The sequence below is a fragment of the Peromyscus californicus genome, unplaced genomic scaffold (assembly GCF_007827085.1).
Source record: "Peromyscus californicus insignis strain IS unplaced genomic scaffold, ASM782708v3 Scaffold_2__1_contigs__length_46816999, whole genome shotgun sequence".
NCBI lineage: Eukaryota > Metazoa > Chordata > Mammalia > Rodentia > Cricetidae > Peromyscus > Peromyscus californicus.
Genome location: NW_026294540.1, coordinates 2,071,528 through 2,090,742, shown reverse-complemented (window position 1 = coordinate 2,090,742; position 19,215 = coordinate 2,071,528). Strand labels below are relative to the sequence as shown.

The following is a 19,215-nucleotide window of genomic DNA, read 5'->3' as shown; positions in this document are numbered from 1 at the left end:
TAGAAAAACTTGTTAAACCGGTAAAAATGAATTATAGAGAAATTCAAATTCAGACAGAAGAAATAAATAGTGAAGTTGTTTCAAAATTGGATCGTAAGGTTACAGAAAGAAAGCCAGTTTTCACACAATCACCCTTAATTTATCCAGTAGCCGTACAGCAGCTACCTGATGAAGAGAATGAACAAAATACTTGGGTTCCAGTTGAAATGTTAGACTTACGAAGATTTAAGGAGGCAATAGCATCTTATGGCATGCACTCCCCATATGTAAAGCAAATGTTAAACACCTGGTCAACTTGTAATAGGATTATACCAAAGGACTGGCGGGAATTGGCACAGGCTGTTCTTGAACCCGGACAAAATCTCCAGTGGAAAATGTGGTTCAGTAATGAGGCTAAAAATATAGAAAGACAATGGAGGGATAGCGGAATACAAGTCTGCCAGAATCAGCTTATTGGCGAAGGCCAATATGCTTCAGTACAAACACAATGTTCATATGATGTCCAAACCCTACTTCTATGTAAAACGGCAGCTTTGAATGCATGGGACAGAGTTGAAGAACCAGGAAAAAAAACTGAGTCATTTACAAAGGTTATACAGGGCCCCAAAGAATCTTTCACAGACTTCTTACAAAGATTGACTTCAGCAGTACAAAAAATGGTCCCGAATTCACAGGCTAGTCAGATAATAATTGAATCTTTAGCCTTTGAGAATGCAAATGCAGCGTGCAAAAGAATAATTAGGCCGTTAAAGGCAAGATCTGCACCTTTGGAAGATTGGATTAGAGATACAGTTAATGTAGAGGCTTATGACCATGATGATATGTGGGTAGGAAAAGCAATTTCAAAAGGTTTGAGCAATGTTAGATGTTTTGGATGTGGAAAGCAAGGACATTTGAAAAGGGATTGTAAACAGGTCATTCCTAGAAATAATGTTTATTCAAGGAACACTGGCAACAGAATGCCCCTTCCTTCTGGAGTATGCAGAAGGTGTGGTAAGGGAAAACACTGGACCAACGAATGTAGATCAACAAGGGACAGACAGGGTAACCCTCTGCCTCGAGCTTCGGGAAACTCCCAGAGGGGCCTCAGGCAGGCCCCCACAGTAAATCCAGTTCAAACCTTTCCTGCAGTTGTAGAGGAAACCCCTACTCAAAGCAACTAAATAACCAAATGTCTATTGGAATAAATCATGTTAGTCGAGATGATGAAACAGAGAAAATAGGAAATACAGGAAAAAACATAAAGAAAATTTTTTGGCAAACTTCTATTAATGAACAAAGACCAAAACTAACAATAAAAATAAATGGTGTTTTGTTGTCTGGTCTGGTAGACACAGGTGCTGACATTACCATAATTGCACCAGAATTTTGGCATCCAACTTGGCCTCTTCAGGAGGTAAACATTCAACTCTTAGGAATTGGGACATTATCTAGAGTGAAACAAAGTGTAAGATGGCTTGAATGTATAGGTCCAGAAGGACAGAAAGGAAAATTAAAACCATATATGGCTAACATAGCTATGAACCTGTGGGGTCGAGACTTGTTACAACAGTGGAATACTCAGATTAATATCCCTCCAATCTCAGAAACAAATCATAAATTAGTACATGTTTCTGAGAGAAATATTAAAAGATATTATTCTAATGAGTGCTCACCAGCCATCCATGTCATACAAGAACAGGGCACAACAACTGATAATCTTCCAAAAACATTAACAGCTCTACCTTTAAAATGGTCAACAGACAAGCCTGTATGGGTTCAGCAATGGCCTTTAACAACAGAGAAACTCCAGGCTTTACAAGAGCTGGTGGAAGAACAGTTAAATGCTCATCATATTGAAGAATCAACCAGCCCTTGGAATTCTCCTGTATTTGTTATAAAAAAAAAATCTGGTAAATGGAGAATGGTAACAGACCTTAGAGCAATTAACAAAGTAATTCAGCCAATGGGCTCTTTACAATCTGGAATTCCTTTACCTACTCTGTTACCAAAAGGCTGGCCTCTCATAGTTATTGATTTAAAAGACTGTTTCTTTTCAATACCCTTACAAGAAAAAGACAGAGAAAGATTTGCTTTCACAGTGCCTACTTATAATAATTCTCAACCGGTTAAAAGATTTCAATGGAGGGTTCTCCCACAGGGAATGTTGAATAGCCCAACTTTGTGCCAATATTTTGTAAAACAGCCATTAGAAGTGGTACGTAAAAAATTTCCTAAATCTATAATTTATCATTATATGGATGACATTTTATTAGCTGATTCAAATGCAGATACTTTAGAAAGAATGTTTGAAAAAGTAAAGAAAATTTTGCCTTGCTGGGGATTACAAATTGCTTTAGAAAAGGTACAAAGAGGAGATTCTATTAATTATTTAGGATATAAAATAGAACTTCAAAAAATTAGACCTCAAAAAGTGCAAATTAGGAGAGATCGACTACAGACTCTTAATGACTTTCAAAGATTATTTGGAGACATTTCTCATCTAAGAACTATTGTTGGGGTAAAAAATGATGAACTGAATAATTTGTTTAAAACCTTAGAAGGTGATAAGGACTTAAATAGTCCAAGAGAATTATCACCTGAAGCTGAGAAAGAATTGGCCTTGGTAGAAAAGAAAGTACATGAAGGGCACGTAGATCGTATTGATCCAAAGCTGGATTGCATTTTGGTTATTTTACCTTCTAGGTATTCCCCAACAGGAATATTAATGCAAAGGGAAGATATTATATTGGAATGGATATTTTTACCAAATAAACCAAATAAAAAATTAAAAACTTATGTGGAAAAAATCTCTGACTTGATTTGGAAAGGAAAATTGAGACTCCGTCAATTAGCAGGAATAGACCCAGCAGAAATTGTCGTACCTTTAACTAAGGAGGACATTGAAAAATTATGGATAGAAAATGAAGCTTGGCAAAAAGCTTGTAGTAATTTTTTGGGAGAAATTAACAGCAAATATCCCAAAAGCAATAGAATTGATCTTATAAAGAGAGCTGATTGGATCTTGCCTCAAATTGTGAGGAAAAAACCCATATCTGGAGTTCGTACATTTTATACAGATGCCAACAAACAAGGAAAGGCAGGTTACAAATCAGAAAATTTAAGTAAAGTGGTTCAAAGTCCTTATAATTCAGTTCAAAAATCAGAATTGTATGCTATTCTGTTGGTATTAATGGATTTTTCAGAACCTCTCAATATAGTAACTGACTCTCAGTATGCTGAAAGAGTAGTATTACATATTGAGACTGCAGAATTTATCCACGATGCTTCAGAATTAACTTCATTATTTATTCAATTACAAGATACAATCAGAAAACGGAGTCATCCTTTATATATAACTCACATCCGATCCCATACTGGTCTGCCAGGCCCTCTAGCACAAGGCAATGATGAGATTGATAAATTATTGATAGGAAATGTGCTGGAGGCCTCAGAATTTCATAAAAAACATCATGTAAATAGTAAAGGTTTAAAAAAGGATTTTTCCATAACCTGGCAACAAGCCAAAGAAATAGTAAAGAAATGTCCTACTTGTTCCTTCTACAATCAAACACCATTACCAGCAGGATGTAACCCAAAGGGTACTCAGAGGAATGAAATCTGGCAGATGGACGTGTTTCACTTTGCAGAATTTGGAAAACTGAAATATGTACACCACACTATCGATACTTATTCAGGATTTCAATGGGCAACTGCTTTGAGTTCTGAAAAAGCTGATTCTGTAATCACTCATTTGCTAGAAGTTATGGCCATTATGGGTATACCTGCACAAATCAAAACTGATAATGCTCCATCATATGTCTCTGTTAAAATGAAACAGTTTTTTTGCTTATTATAATATAAACCATGTTACAGGTATACCACATAATCCTACAGGTCAAGCAGTTATAGAAAGATCAAACAGAACTCTAAAGGATATGCTAAATAAACAAAAAGGACTAACAAAAACCCCCAGAAATAGACTACATAATGCTCTATTAACTTTGAATTTTCTCAATGCCAATGAGAAAGGAACAACAGCTGCAGAGAGACATTGGATAATAGAAAAAACTACAGAATTAAATCAACCTATATACTTTAAGGATGTGCTGACCTCAGAATGGAAACCAGGGTATGTGTTACATTGGGGACGAGGTTTTGCTTTTATTTCTACAGGAGAAGATAAGCTGTGGGTACCATCAAAATTGATAAAGGTTCGATTTGAACAAGAGAGACCTCTTAATTAGAGGAGGTGATAGTTCATCAACTATCGTAAACATCCAATTTAAACTAACTTACACCAGTAACACATGCCTTTTCATTTAATCAGATAACTTGTCAAAAAGGAACATCCCCAAAAAACCTTGGGGAAAGGTTTTTGTTTTTGTCTTTTAGGAGAATGAAGGTTAACGAATTTGAAGAACACTGGACAAATGAGACAACTGAAGAAAAGGAACAAATCATCTATCCTAAGAAACAGAGTGAAATGGCGTATGGGTATGTTATCTAAAAAAATTTTATGTCTTCCTAAATGTTTGTTTCTGCTTTTCTTTAAAGATTTAACACTATTTAACTTCTAATAGTCCCAGTTCAATTAAAATTTAAAGCTGACTTTGGAGTTGGAGAATGGCTCTCTCCTTCTTTAAACTCAAGCATGTTGTTAAAAGGAAAATGCAAACTCCCTGTATCATGCCAGAGGAAAAGAGCCATCTTCTGCTATGGGACAGGAGAAAAGCCAAATTAATTAAGGGACTATTCTATTACGAATCTCAACTCTTTGATTCTATTCTGATTCTTTAAACTTTTCTTAAAGTATGAATTTTATATCAAAATTTACAAGATCAATATATATAGAGATATATACATTTTAAACTTTGTTAAGATATAAATGGTCATATAGAGTACTAACTAATTCTAAAAAGTCGCATATATAGTCTTTGTGTTCGAGTCTCTTATCAGTTTTTTGCAGGAAATCACGGTTAGGCCTAACATCAACTGAAGTCTCCAGGAAGAAGATGGGGCCCCACAACAACAACAATTCCACGTGGACAATAATAACATCACTAAGCTGACAAACATCATCTACAGATCAGCTTTGAACTACAAAGTGCTCAGAGCAATTTTGAGAAGAGCTAGCTGAGATGATCCAGTCTCAAAGACTACTTGAATAAGGATTTGAGATAAACCCTGAATTTTGGCATTATACACAGACTGGATAACGAAGGATATATTTTCCTTTCCTAGAATTTGACAATTAACCTAAAATTTTTCTTTCAGGATAAAGATACCTTCGCCCATACCCAGCAGGAATCAATTTCAAGAATACGACGCCCACATTCCCAAAGAGGTGGTGTGGGGCCGTTGGTTTTTTTGGTCTTTTAATGGGTTTTGGGTCTGGGATAATTTTCATTGATTAGGGGGGTTGGTTACAAGTTGTTGTCAAGGGTTAGGAAAAAGGCTAAGCAAAGGAGATTAGATTTAAGGTTCTTATTAAAAAAAAAAAGAAAGAAAGAAAAGAAAAATGTAAATACTTTACATTGGATTGGATTGTTTTATATTGTATACAAATTATATATATTGAAATTGATATTGTTAGAAAATGTTATATATATTTTTCTAATTGTACCGTTCATCTAACAATGTAATGCAATTTTCTGATCCTTGAATGTTATTACCAACTATTAGGATATAAAGAAATGAAAGTTAGTAGTTAGATATTATAATAGAACTTGTAGTTATATTAGGTATGTTTTCAAGATTGAGTAGATATATTTTAGATAGACAGGTTATCTTCAAACCCTTCAGAGATCTACAGAATATGGCATTTAAAATGTTTTAATAACTTAGAAAATTTTTCTTTTTTGTTATGACTATGAGACATGTCGGCTCCTGGCAGTACCAATCTACTTCAGAGAAAATATGGGCATTGAAGAAACTGCATATGGAGTTAACTTTCATTGTGGCAAAAGTTAGCCACTGGACAACAAAGTATCCTCGAATCAACAGGACAAAATGGACAAACAGGACATAAAACAAAGGATTACTGATTCTTGCCAAAACAAGTGTGGTTATGGCTTTATCAAAAGGCATCTTCAGAGGCCAGGACAATATGGCACCATCCCTGAAGTGGCCTTCGCAATTCGAAAAAGGTACAGTGCCCTTTTCTTCGAAGGCAGCTGAACAGGCAGTGGGCCGATGGCCTCTGATGTGCAATGGAACAGCAGCTGAAACAGTTATTCTTGAAGAGTAACTAAGCTCACGCCTCTCAATAGTAGACTGGCATTTGATGGAGGGATATGGAGAAGAATGGGATGCTGAGATGAAGCCATATATACACAGCCAGGAAGAATGGACAGCTGAGTTGGAAAACCATCATCAATTTCCAGAATTTGAAATCCTGAATCATGACATGACACTGGTGGAATTCAGGTGTTTCTGGTACATGGACTACTCTCACTCAATGTGAGGTTGAACTGTTGACCTTGTGTACATCCTGCTTCACAAATGAGTCTGTCGGATATGCTGGGCCTATAGGCTGAAGATGATGCCCCAGCACTTCGGAGAAACCTCAGGTGACTGTCCAGACAGCTGTCTGTTTCTGTCAACTCACAAATTTTTTGGAGGTTGCTTATGTGCACTTCCTGTTTTTATTTTTGTTAGCTAATATTATTTCCTTCTTGGGTCTCTGAGGGAGTTGAAGATTAGTTAGTTATAGTTGAAGGTTAGTTAGTTATAGTTGAAGATTAATTAGGATACATTTTGGACTTACAAAAATAGGATAGATAATGAAATTATTTTCTCTGAATTTGTCAAATACAAATGGACTAGACATTGTTTAGGTATTTATTACTTGTATATATTGTATATAGTTATTGTCCTTTTGTATATAGTTTTTCTTATATTAGTTATAAGCTTTTTCTTTTTTTTCCTTTTTATTAAAATAGAAAAGGGGAAATATGGTGATATTTTATTTGTATTAAAATGTTATTTGTATGTTAATAAATAAAGTTGCCCGGGGGTCAGAGCTATTAGCAAGCCATAGGAAAGCAGGGCAGTGGTAGCGTACGCTTGTAATTCCAGCACTTAGTAGGCAGAGCTGGGTAAGTCTCTGTGTGTTCAGGGATACAGCCATTATTGGATACACATGCCTTTAATCTTAATACCAATCATGGAAAACCTGGAGGCCTATACAGACAGGCTGTGAGGAGGCGGTCATGTGGTTGGGTTTACAACCAATGAGAAGGCAGGACAGGAACTCTATATAAAGACTTTAACAGAGGGGTAGCTCTGGTTCGGAGAGGTAGGACCACTGCAGGAGGAAGGGTAAGGTTTTGGCTCTTGGCTCTGACCTCTTGGCTTTCTTCTTTGCATTGGTTCTGTGTTTATTGTTTGATGGGAAGGTTGGATACATCTACAGGTAAATTCTAGCTGTAGAGAGACGGCGGTTTAAATCTGCCTCTTCCCACTCGGGAGCAGTACAAGTCATCTTCTTTCTCTGGGCCCCGGTGGTGCCCTCATCGGTAAAGCGGGTGAAGTTGGACGATGCTGCATAATGCCGCCTGTCTCATCATGTGGCGGAGACTTCTGGATGGCGGGGTAAGATATCTGGAGGCGTGCCTGGTGAGCCAGGCATCACACGCGCGCATGTCTTGCTAGGACCGTGTGGGAGGGACTTAATTTACTAATTTAACTGTGTCTGTCTCTTTGTTTGCCTTCTGTGAATAGCATTTCCTAGTCTTCTGGAGAGGAGAGGTGGAGGGACACGGGTCAATGGCCACAGGACAGGCTAACGAAGGCTTTTACCGGTGGGACCTGCACCGTGGCGGCCTCCCTACCGATAACCTCACAGGAATTCACAGTAGCTCCAACGGAGAGGAAAACAAGGTCCAGAGAGGTCGCACAAGTTACTTGAGACAATACAGCTGGTCCATGGCCGAGATGGGACCTTGGGAACTGGTGGCCTTGCTAAGCAGGAAGTGGGCATGAAGTTGCTGGGGGGCGGGGCCCAGGGGCTTTTCTCACAGAGTCGCTTGGTCCTTAACCCCTCACTTGAATCCTGGGGATCTGAGAAGCCAGAGGCAAGTCTGTTGCTACCAGCTGCAGTTCCGAGGCCTGTGCCTCCCGCTGTGGATTGTGTGAGCCTTGCAGACACTTCTCAGCATGAGTATCCATTTCTGCCTTCCTGCAGGTGCCTGAGGGCTTGTCCTCAAGCACCGTGGTCTACGGCGGCGGCGGCGTGTGTTCAAGGCACCTCTCCCTCTCCCTCCGTGTTTTCATTTAGCTGTTTTGTTCTCTCAAGTCTTAGGTTGAGGACTGACTTGAGTCAGCTCTTCCCCACAGTGAGAGGCAGGGGTGGGTCTAGTCTCATCCTCTACACGTGGACACCCAGCTTCCCCGTGTTCATGCTGTCTGCACCTATCAGCTGCTCACACCGTAGCCCACGTGTCTGTACAAATTCTACATGTTAGTGAGAAGGAAGTAGGGGAAGGCGTACAGGAAGAACTGACGGGGGGCAGGAAGAGAGGAATAGAGAGGTCCAGAGGGATCCGGCATGGAGGACGGCTAAGGAGAACAAACGTCACTCCCATCCAATGTATATTGAAATTAAAAATTTATCTTTAGTGCATGTGTGTGTGTGTGTGTGTGTGTGTGGTGTGTGTGGTATGCATTGCACACGGGGTCAGAGAACAACTCTTAAGAGTCAGTCTTCCCTGCTTCACACATGCTGTCGTGGGTGCAGGGTCTTCCCCACTTCGCCCTTCTCCTGGTCTCACTGACGGTCTCTGCTCACGTTTGTTCTAGTCCCACACATGTCTTCTGGGAAGTGTTCTTCAGCCCTGCACCCCAGGCATTCCCCCACTGGAAAGCCACAAGCTGCTCTGGAGAGTGAGGTCCACATTCCCCGAGCTACTGATGGCCACAGTGAGGCCTGAGCTCTACGCAAGGCCTCGGGGTGGGGAGGGGGAGGACACTCGCTGCGGAAGTTCCTCGTTCCCCTGGCTTTGGTAATAATCTGCTTAATGTCTTGTGTCAAACTAATTACTGCGTAATTACCTTTTTTAATAACAGGTACTTTTAATTGGTGCAGGGTTAAACAATGCTGTTGTAAAAATCAGTTGTTTTACATTCATGGCTCCAGTTTATGAAGGGCTGGGACAACCTCATAATATCAAACACTCCGCAGAGCCTGTGGGGGTGCGCGGATGAGGGCACTGCTGAGCCTCCTGCCTATTGTCTGTGCTACACTCAGAGAAGAGTGACAGAGATGCTCCCAGAGGCCTCCAGGTAAACTGAGGCAAAGAAACTCCACTCCAAGTGGACACTGAGCTCACATGGCTGCCCCTTCAGTGCTAAGATATTTATGTTTTTAAAGATTTACACACACACACACACACACACACACACACACACACACACACTTCTATGCACACATGCAAATGGGAACCTGTGGAGTCCAGAAGAGGGCATCAGATCCTCTGGAGCAGGAGTTCAGGAGATTATGAACATTCTGACATGGTGTTGGGAACCAAACTTGGATTCTCTTGAAGAGCAGTACATAACTCTTAACCATGTAGTCTCTCCAGCTCCAGCCCCAAGGCTTTCAAAGGTGCTGTAACAGATCCAAAGTCTGGGACAGGGGCTGGGTTTGATCTCAGCTCTACAGCCTAGCTGTGTTGACCAACTGTGGCATCTCACTCTCTCTGGACGGCAGCTTCATCACTTACGAAAGGGAAGGGCTGTGACGGTATCCTCCCGCACCCAGGGGCTCTCAAGATCCGGTGAACAGACATAGAGGAGGATATGGAGATGGGGACGCAGGACCCAGCCACTTCTGAGGGTCCCTCTCAAGGGAGTGTCTCCTTGTCGCCCTCCCCCCAAAACCCTCCCTATACAGACCCTGGGTGCCCTGTGGATATAATCCCTCACGTCTTGGCTGAGAAAGTGCACACACTCATCTCATTACAGCAGCTTTCTGCATTTCATTAAAATGCTGACAGGCCATTTCATAATAATTTATTAGCACAGAGTCAATTTTTATTAATTACAATCATTAATTTATCAGTGTTCCCGTCATCTGAAGTTTGGTCAGAAATGAAAGGCAAGAAGTGCAGAGAGAAAAATGGGGGGAAGTAGAAGTTGGGGGGAGCAGGGTGTGGGAGGCAGGGAGGGGCGATGGTGTGACAGGCAGGTGCTCAGGAGCGGGAGGCTGTGACACCTTGGGAGACCTGGCCAACTGACTCTGAGGGTTTGGGGTTGAAAGCACAGGATCCCTGTTGAGTGTGGGGGGGGGGGGTCAAGGAAGTTTAGGGATGGTATGGGCTGAATGTCACAGACCTGGGGACCTAAGACCTCCAAGTTCCCCCTTATGTTGCACATCAGTTCAGCCTGATGCTTCCTGACAACTCACCCCATTTGGGGACTTGTTTTGCTGGCTGGTGTCCACCTCATCCTCCAGGTTATCAAGTCATGGGGACAGCGACCTGGTCCTCACTATCACTCATCTCCAGAGCCCTGCAGAGCACCCAACCAAGGCGTATGGAGGGTGTGAACAGACCAGCCACACCCCTGCTGTGCTGAGTCTGATTCTGCAGCCGAGATCCAGAGAGGGAACCAAACCTAACCAAGGTCACACAGTGTAGTGGGTATTTGTTCCACCTACGGCCCCTAGGGCATGGCTTCTTAGCTAGCTCAGGATCTGAGGAGCATGGACGTGGTTCCCTTCTCTCTCATGATCTTGGATGGTGGAGACCGAATCAGGTGGCATGAAGCAGCGTGGGACCAGTTCTCAGCCTTCCAGGACTCTGCGGCCGAATTTGCCTTATTCTGTATGAGTGAGTTGTCCCCCTCCCCAAATATAATCCTTTAATAATTAGCCCCTTTATCAGTAACCTGTGGGTTTCCTGCATTAACACAGCAAGCGAGACCAGGGAGTGAACCTTCTGAGTCCTTGACCAGGAACCTTCTGAATCTTTAGAACCCCCTCCTGGGTTCTGGCAATTTCTGCAGCCTAGCCTTTGGGATCTCTCTTGTTCATCACAACCGAAACTCAAACAAATCAAACCCCCAAACCCAAAGTTAGGATTGAAAACAGGATGGGTTGTCTGTCTCTGAGCTCTGGTCTTGCTTCCAGAGCCCAGCCTTCATCCCAGCTCGATGCGTGATCCTTTTTACGTGGGAAGCCCTTCATGCGCTTCACTGCAGAACCACCCGAGGAGCTGGGGAAACACACAGGTGCTGGGTCCACCCTGGGCCCAGGGTCCTCATCACCAGTGCTGGGCTGTCAGAGGTGTAGCGCTCTGCCCTTGGTACTGACGGCAGCGGCAGTGGCCCTGGCTGACTACTGCTATCCCAGTCGCCCCAGAATCCGTCCAGCAGTTCTCTTTCCGACCGTTATCGCTGTAAAGCCTGTGCCATGAGGTGGGTGGAGAGATTCCCTCTGGATCTGGTGTCAAGGCTTTGATAGTGGATGTGAATTAAACGGGGACCCTTCTGGGGACCATCTTCACCTACCTACAGACCACAGAAGTGAGAGCTAGCACTACATACTCTGAAACCCTGAGTGCCGACCGCCTGGCAGAGAGTGCCAGGGAAAAGTGGGAAGGACAGCCTGGGTAGGCCCTTTCAGGATGTGGTAAGGAGAATGCATTGTGTTGAAGGCACTTGGGAGCCACGGGAGGATATGGGACGACAGCAGCAAAGCCGGTTTGAGTTCTATCATTCGAAGGCAATTGGAGATCAGAGGAGCAAGCATGGGGGTGTTTGGAGGCATCAACAGAGAGAGAGAGAGAGAGAGAGAGAGAGAGAGAGAGAGAGAGAGAGAGAGAAGGAGGAGGAGGAGGAGGAGGAGGAGGAGGAAGGAAAGACTGCGGGGATGGTGAGGAGAGACTGGGGTCAAGGGTTGTTAGGGATGAGGGGCTACGAGACAGCTCAGTGATGGAGAGCTTGCTGCGTAAACACAAGGACCAGAGTTCAGATCCCAGCACCCATGTCAGAGCTCCAAGATCAGGGAGAGACCCTGTCTCAAAACATAGGATGGAGAGTGACTGAGGAAGACAGCTGACATGACCTCTGGCCTACACACACACACACACACCCACACCACATATACACACATACACCACATACACACACACACACACACACACACACACACACACACACACACACACACCACATATACACACATACACCAATGCATACACACACACACACACACACACCACATATACCACATACATACACACACACATACACACACATACACACACACACACACATACACACACCACATATACCACATACATACACACACACACACACGCACACCACATATACACACATACACCACATACATACACACACACACACAAACCCACACACCCCACACACACACACACACACACCACATATACACACATACACCAATGCATACACACACACACACCACATATACCACATACATACACACACACATACACACACACATACACACACACACACACATACACACACCACATATACCACATACATACATACACACACACACGCACACCACATATACACACATACACCACATACATACACACACACACACACAAACCCACACACCCCACACACAGACCACATACACCACACACACACACACACACACACACACACACACACACACACACATCACATATACCACATACATACACACACACCACATATACACACATACACCACATACATACACACACATACACACACATACACCAAATACATACATACATACATACACACACGTACACACACACCACATATACACACATACACCCCCCCCCCCACACACACCACACATACACACATACAACACACACACACACACACACACACACACACACACACACACACACACACACCACACGTGAGGAATTTATAAATGAGTCACTAAGGATGAGGAAGGCTTGCCGGGTTCCTGTAGCCCAAACCACACTCTTGGAGTCAAGTTTCAAGTTCTGCTGCCTGTTGGTGCCACAGGACACCAGCCTTAGAGAGTTCAAAGGACCCTCCTGGCCTCATGGCTGTCAGGAGCGACTTCAGGATGTGACCTTCCAGGACTGGTTTCCTGGGGACCAACTACCCCACTCTATTCTGCTCCCTGTAGAAGCCAAGCCAAGCGGTTTTTAATGGATTCTTGTCACGTTGGGCGCCAAATGTAGAAGTAACCGTCTTATTAAATAAAAAACACAAAGCCAATACAGAGATAAAAGCCAAAAGGTCAGAGCAATAGCTAAGAGCTAAAAACCTTACCCTTCACTGCGCCCCAGCACTTAGTTTGGGCCTTGGCTTGGATTTGGCCCAAGACTTAATCACCAATGGACAAATCTAGTAGAATCAGAATGACGGTCCACAAATAGCCTCCAAGAGCACCCGGTACAGAGATTCCCAGAGATAGACCGTTTGTACTCTTGAGAAAGTCCTGCATCCTTCCTATGGCTCAGGGTATACAGCTGACCTCAGTGGCCATGCTGGACCCTCTCTGGGGACACAGTGCAGCCCGCCCACAGTCCCTGCCAAGCCCCGTGTGCTTGTATAACATCCGAGGCTCCCAGGCCAGGACTGCCAGGTGGCTGTGTTCTCAGTCCCCTCAAAGCTCAAGAGCTTCTCTGGATAGCTCAGAGTCCCTCCCCCCTCGAGCAGGTGTTCCCTCCACAAGTAACGGTAGCTCTGTGTTTGAGCTGCAGAGCACGGCAGGATGATAGTGCCAGGGCCCATTGAGAGGAGTTATGGGGACAACCTGTTCCCATCCAGGCAAGTGTCACATGTGGGAGAGATTGGCGATTAATAACCCATGATTGCAGACACTCTGCTGTGACCTGGGACAGCTGACGGGAGCCAGGGTGGGGACAGATGGCTGCTGGGAGATCCACACCCAGGATTCAGTAGACCATAGCTCACAGGGTCCTTCAGGGCAGGGGAGACCAATAGCTCTGAGGCCTGGGGTCCATGGACAGGGCAGGAAGCTGGGGGTGGGGTTGCAGTCTGGGTGAAGTCACAGGCTGTGAAGCTCTTGGTCAACATCTTCAGGTGAGAAGCACTGCTGGGCCCAAGCTCCACAGACTAGAACTCTGGGACCTCAGGCAAGGACTTAACCATGCTTAGCAAGTCCCATGCATGCAGCAAGCCCTCCACACTCGGTCCTAGGTTCCAAACACACCCTAGGATCTCAGAACCCTGCCCTGAGGGTGAGGTCATACTGGCATTCACCTGAGCAACACCATCCACAGAGAAGAAGAGCCCAGGAAATAGTGGTGTTGAGAGTTGGGGCAAAATCCCTTCATATTCTGTGGCTTCTTCCATGGTTTCTAGATATGGAACATGTGAGGAGTTCCTGTGCCCGTCACCCAACACTTACGTAGAAGACACTGGGACATGCTGGTCCAGAAGATCAGGTTCAGGCTGAACTCTTGAGGTCCTGATTTGGATTCACAGAGGAAGAGAACATTGTGAATGACGGTCCTCTGAGCCAAGCAACCTACATCGGGAGTTCAGCTGGGCCTGTGTGCAAAAGATCGTCCTGGCATACTCTACTATGTATGGGATGTTGATATACTCACCCCATAGAAGCTCAGGGTAGGGGCTGAGTATCCAGTTACATCTTATGACCTGACAACACTGCCTTGGAGTGGCTTGGAGGGGATGGAGTATATAGAGGCCAGGTAGACTAAAGCGGAGACTCCATCCACACAGCTATCGGGGAAATGTTCATCCGTGTTGGTTTTCTAGGTGTGGCCAGTTGGGGCAGGAGCTCCAACACCCCTGTAAGTAACCCCTTGTCTAAACTCTGTGTCTTAGTTAGGGTTACCATTGCTGTGATGAAACACCATGACTAAAGCAACCTGGGGAGGAAAGGGTTTGTTTGGCTTACACTTCCAGATCACTGCTCATCATAGAAGGAACTTGGCAGGAACTTAGGGCAGGAGCTGATGCAAAGGCCATGGAGGGGGGCTGCTCACTGGCTTGTTCCTCATGGCTGGCTCAGTCTGCTTCCTTATAGCACCCAGGACCACCAGCCCAGGGATGGCACCACCCACAATGGCCCCACTCAATCACTAAGAAAATGCCCTACAGCCTTGCCAACAGCCTGATCTCATGGAGGCGTTTTCTCAGTTGGGGTTTCCTCGTCTCAGATGACTCCAGCTTGTCTCAAATTGACATAGAACCAGCAAGCACACTCGAACCCGTGTCAGTTTGACACACAAGTTCGTCACTGTGAAGCCATAACCTTTCCCTCTTTGTTCATCCCCAAGATCACACAACACTATCAAAATCACAATATAAAATGTCGGACTTCTAAAAAGTCCCACAGTCTTTAAAAATTCAGACGGTTGAAAGTCCAAAGCCTTTTTAAAAAATAGTCTAAATCTCTAAAAAGCCAAAACCTCTTTAACAGCTCAAAAATCTCTCAACTGTGGGCTCCTATAAAATAAAAAATAAAATAAGTTAAATACTTTATTTCAAGGTGGGAAAACCAGAGCACAGTCACAACCCAAACAATGTTATACACAACCCCAACCGTTTAAACAGCCCAGTGTCCGTATTGGGGTCCACACACGATCTTCTGGGCTCCTCCCAAAGGCCTGGGTCACTTCTCTGGCTCTGCTCTCAGCAGCACACAGCTTGTTTCACGGGCTCAGGCTGGCTCCATGGCTGCTGTTCTTGGCAGTCATCCCGTGGTACTGACATCTCCAAAATCCTGGAGCCACTGCTCCAACTGGGCTGCAGCTGGGCTGCGCTTTCACCAATAGCCTCTCCTGGGCACTGTTCGTAGTACCGAGCCTCAGCTGCTCTCCGTGACCCCTTCAGTCCTGGACATCAACTGCCACTGAGGCCACACCTCTGCCAATGGCCTCTCTAGTCTCTCGCAGTGCCAAGCCTCAGCGGCTCTCCATGACCCCTTCGTGCCTCCAGAACTAGTACCACCTGGGCGACTTTTACATATTGCTAAGTTCAGCGCCAGCAGGAAGGACAGCCTTGGCCCTCTCAGAGCCACAGCTTCTGTCTGCTGACATGGAGGAAACACTCCTAGGTTTATGATCCTCAGTGATGCTGGTCTCTTCTTAATCATTGCTAATTTCTCAGCTCCAGCTAACCAGTATCAATCGTCCCAGTAATGCAAAAGCTTCACTACAGTGATGCTGGTCTCTTGTTAATCATGGGGGGTTCTTTTAGCCCCAGCTCATGAGAACTGCAGAACCTTAATTAAAAATATCAAATAGCCTTGTAGAGTCTGTGGTAGTTTAAATGAAATTGGCCCCCATAAGCTCACAGGGAGTGGCACTATTAGGAGGTGTGGCTTTGTTGGAGAACATGTGTCACTGTAGGGGGGGTGGGCTTTGAAGTTTCCTATGCTCAGGATACTACCCAGTGTCTCAGTCAACTTCCTGTTGCCTGCAAGATGTAGGACTCTCAGGTACTCCTCCAGCACCACATCTGCCTGCATGCTGCCATGCTCCCTGTCATGATGATAATGGACTGAGTCTCTGAAACTGTAAGCAAGCCACCCCAATTAAATATCTTATTTATAAGAGTTGCCATGGTCATGGTGTCTCTTCACAGCAATAGAAACTAAGACAGAGTCTTTGCTTCCCTCTGAAACATCACAGGCCAAGCCTTCATCATCTGCCTCTCTCCCAACATTCTTATCTTCCAAGCTCCCACAGAATAGCTCACCAAGCTTCAAACACTCTGTGGCTTTTCTAGCCAAAAGTTCCAAAGTCCTTCCACAATCCTTTCAAAAACACATGGTCAGGTCTGTCACAAGATTCAGTAATCATGGTACCGATTTCTCTCTCCACTAGAGTTCCTATTGCTGTGATAAGACACCATGACCCAAAACAGCTTGGGGAAGAAAGGGTTTATTTGGCTTACATTTCTACACCACTGTTCAGCACTGAGAGAACTCAGGGCAGGAGTTCAAGGCAGGATCCTGGAGGCAGGAGTTGATGCAGAGGCCGTGGAGGGGTGCGGCTTACTGGCTTGCTCCCCATGGCTTGTTCAGCCAGGGACCCAGAACCACCAGCCCAGGGATGGCACCACCCACAATGGGCTGGATTCTCTTACATCAATCAAGAACCAAGAAAATGCCCTACGGGCTTGCCTACATGCCAGTCTTATGGAGGTATTTTCTCAACTGGGAGTCCTTCCTCTCAGATGGCTCTAGCCCATGTCAAGTCGACATAAAACTATTCACTGTTTTCTGAGGAAGTTCAGTACATTTATCTGTTCCCCAGAGTGAATTTCGGTGGAATCATGACCGGGTGTGTCATTGCAGGGAGGGGTAGACATCGCTTTATGTCTCCCCTTGGGGAGGACAGGGGGAGGATGAGCCAAGGCCTATGATGTGAGGCAGCCTGCATCCCCTCAGCTGCAGAGCGAACTTTCAGAAAGCCTGAGAAGGGCTAAGTTTCAGCTACATGAGCTGTCGGTCAGCCACACTGGATGCCCGCAGGGAAGACCCATCTTCCCACGTTCACACCTAACTCTCATGCTTCGTACACTGTGGAAGTTTCTAGAATGTCAGCTCTATAGCTTTCAAATATGCATATTCACATGTGTGTACAGGTCTATCTGTATGTACACAGATGCACACACGTGTGAATCAATATATCAGTGTGCAAACCTACGTTTTTGTTAAGGTGAAGCCTATGATAGAATCTGCTGTAGGACAGATCTCCATTCATCTGCTTGATTGAGACAGTTTTGAATCAACAAGCTGGCCTCTGGCTGAGTGACAGCAGACAGAGCCTGGGAAAGATCCCTAGAAATCTCTGGATCTGGCCAGGCCATCTTGCACTTGGCCTGATGAGGCCCAGGCAGGGAAGCTTGGTGTTCAAGGAATGGGATCAGAACTGGAATTCCTGTTCCTACCCCACTCTCACCATGCATTCCAATGTCTGCCCCATCCCACGGCACCTGGGGGTGTTGGCTTGTGAGCACCTCGGGGCAAACACCCTCCAGGCTTTATGACAGATTAAATACTAAATACCTTCACATTTGGGGAAGAGACATTTATTACACTTGGGTTGTAACACAGAGAAATAAAATTACAGTAGAAGTCAGCCAGGGTCTCACTTGCACCACACCTGTTCGCTGTGACAGGAGGAGATGGTCAGCACCGGCAAGCACATAACCAGCACCAAGGAGACAGCTTTTCCACCCTGTGCAGAGGGGAGCCTTGTGTCCAGTGCTTTCACTAGGAATATTCTAAGTCAACAGGCTAATTTGCACAACCCCCTCAACTCTCTCAAGTTCATACAAAATGCTCAAGAGACCAAGCCGAGTCCCTTCTGAAAGAGGCTTGTGTCTTCACCAAACCTCTGTTGCAGGCCTTCTGCACCTCATCAGCTCCTAACATGTGGTCCACCTCAGTCTCAGCATCTAGCAGAGGCCCCATGAATGAGCAACTGTTCCCCGAGGTCAAAGAGGACAAATTCTGGTCCCAGCCAAGAGGATTTGAGCATCGGGTACAGTCTGGCTCTGGGTAAATTTATTTTAAAGCCATAGTCTGTCTTTCCTTCTCACCCTACCCATGTGCTAGCCTGGGCTACATGTGGTTCTTGACATTTAAATCCTTAAATAAGATTTTCCTACATGAGACAGGGTCCTGCTTTGTAGCCCAGGCTAGTCTTGGACTATCCTCCTGCCTCAGCTTTCTGAGTGCTGGGTTGACAGGTGAATTAAAATTCAGCTCATCTGATTTTACAGCCATGAGTAGATAGATTTTTTTTTTTCTTCCTGAGGAACAGTCCAGCATTCTCCCTTCATGAGTATAGGAAGTTGGGCCAGGGAGAGGACCCAGTTGGTAAAGTGCCAACCTAGTGAATGTGAAGAATAAACTCTCATAAAAATTTGTGGGGTGGTGCATGGCTACAATCCCTGCGTTCAGAGGCAGAGCTGGAGGTCTGGAGCAGGACCCTCCTCCCGAGCACGGTATGGAGGGGAGAGGCAGAAACTCTGGTTTCTCAGCAGAACCTGTTGGGCCCCCTTTGGCAGATGCTGGCAACCGGAGAGGCCTGCTGGCGTGTGGGGGAAGAGCTTGGTCTAGGGGTCAGGTAAAGTTGTCACTGACTGCAAGAGAATGGTGGCATGTCAGCCATGGGCCAAGGTGATGTCCCAGGGAGGTACAGAACCAAGAGTCTGGGTGCTGATAACTGGTCACCTATCCCTTCCTGGACCTTCTCCTCCACAGAG

The 19,215-nt window shown here is 45.0% G+C and overlaps 1 long non-coding RNA gene across 1 annotated transcript in view; it reads left to right on the top strand.

Annotated features, from left to right (window-relative positions):
* Window positions 1-5,923: 5,923 nt before the first annotated feature.
* The window catches only part of LOC128120745 (uncharacterized), a 63,295-nt gene continuing 50,003 nt past the window's right edge, over window positions 5,924-19,215 (top strand). The window contains exon 1 of the long non-coding RNA XR_008221942.1: window positions 5,924-7,575. This is a non-coding gene — a long non-coding RNA (uncharacterized LOC128120745). The remainder of the gene's footprint in view (window positions 7,576-19,215) is intronic.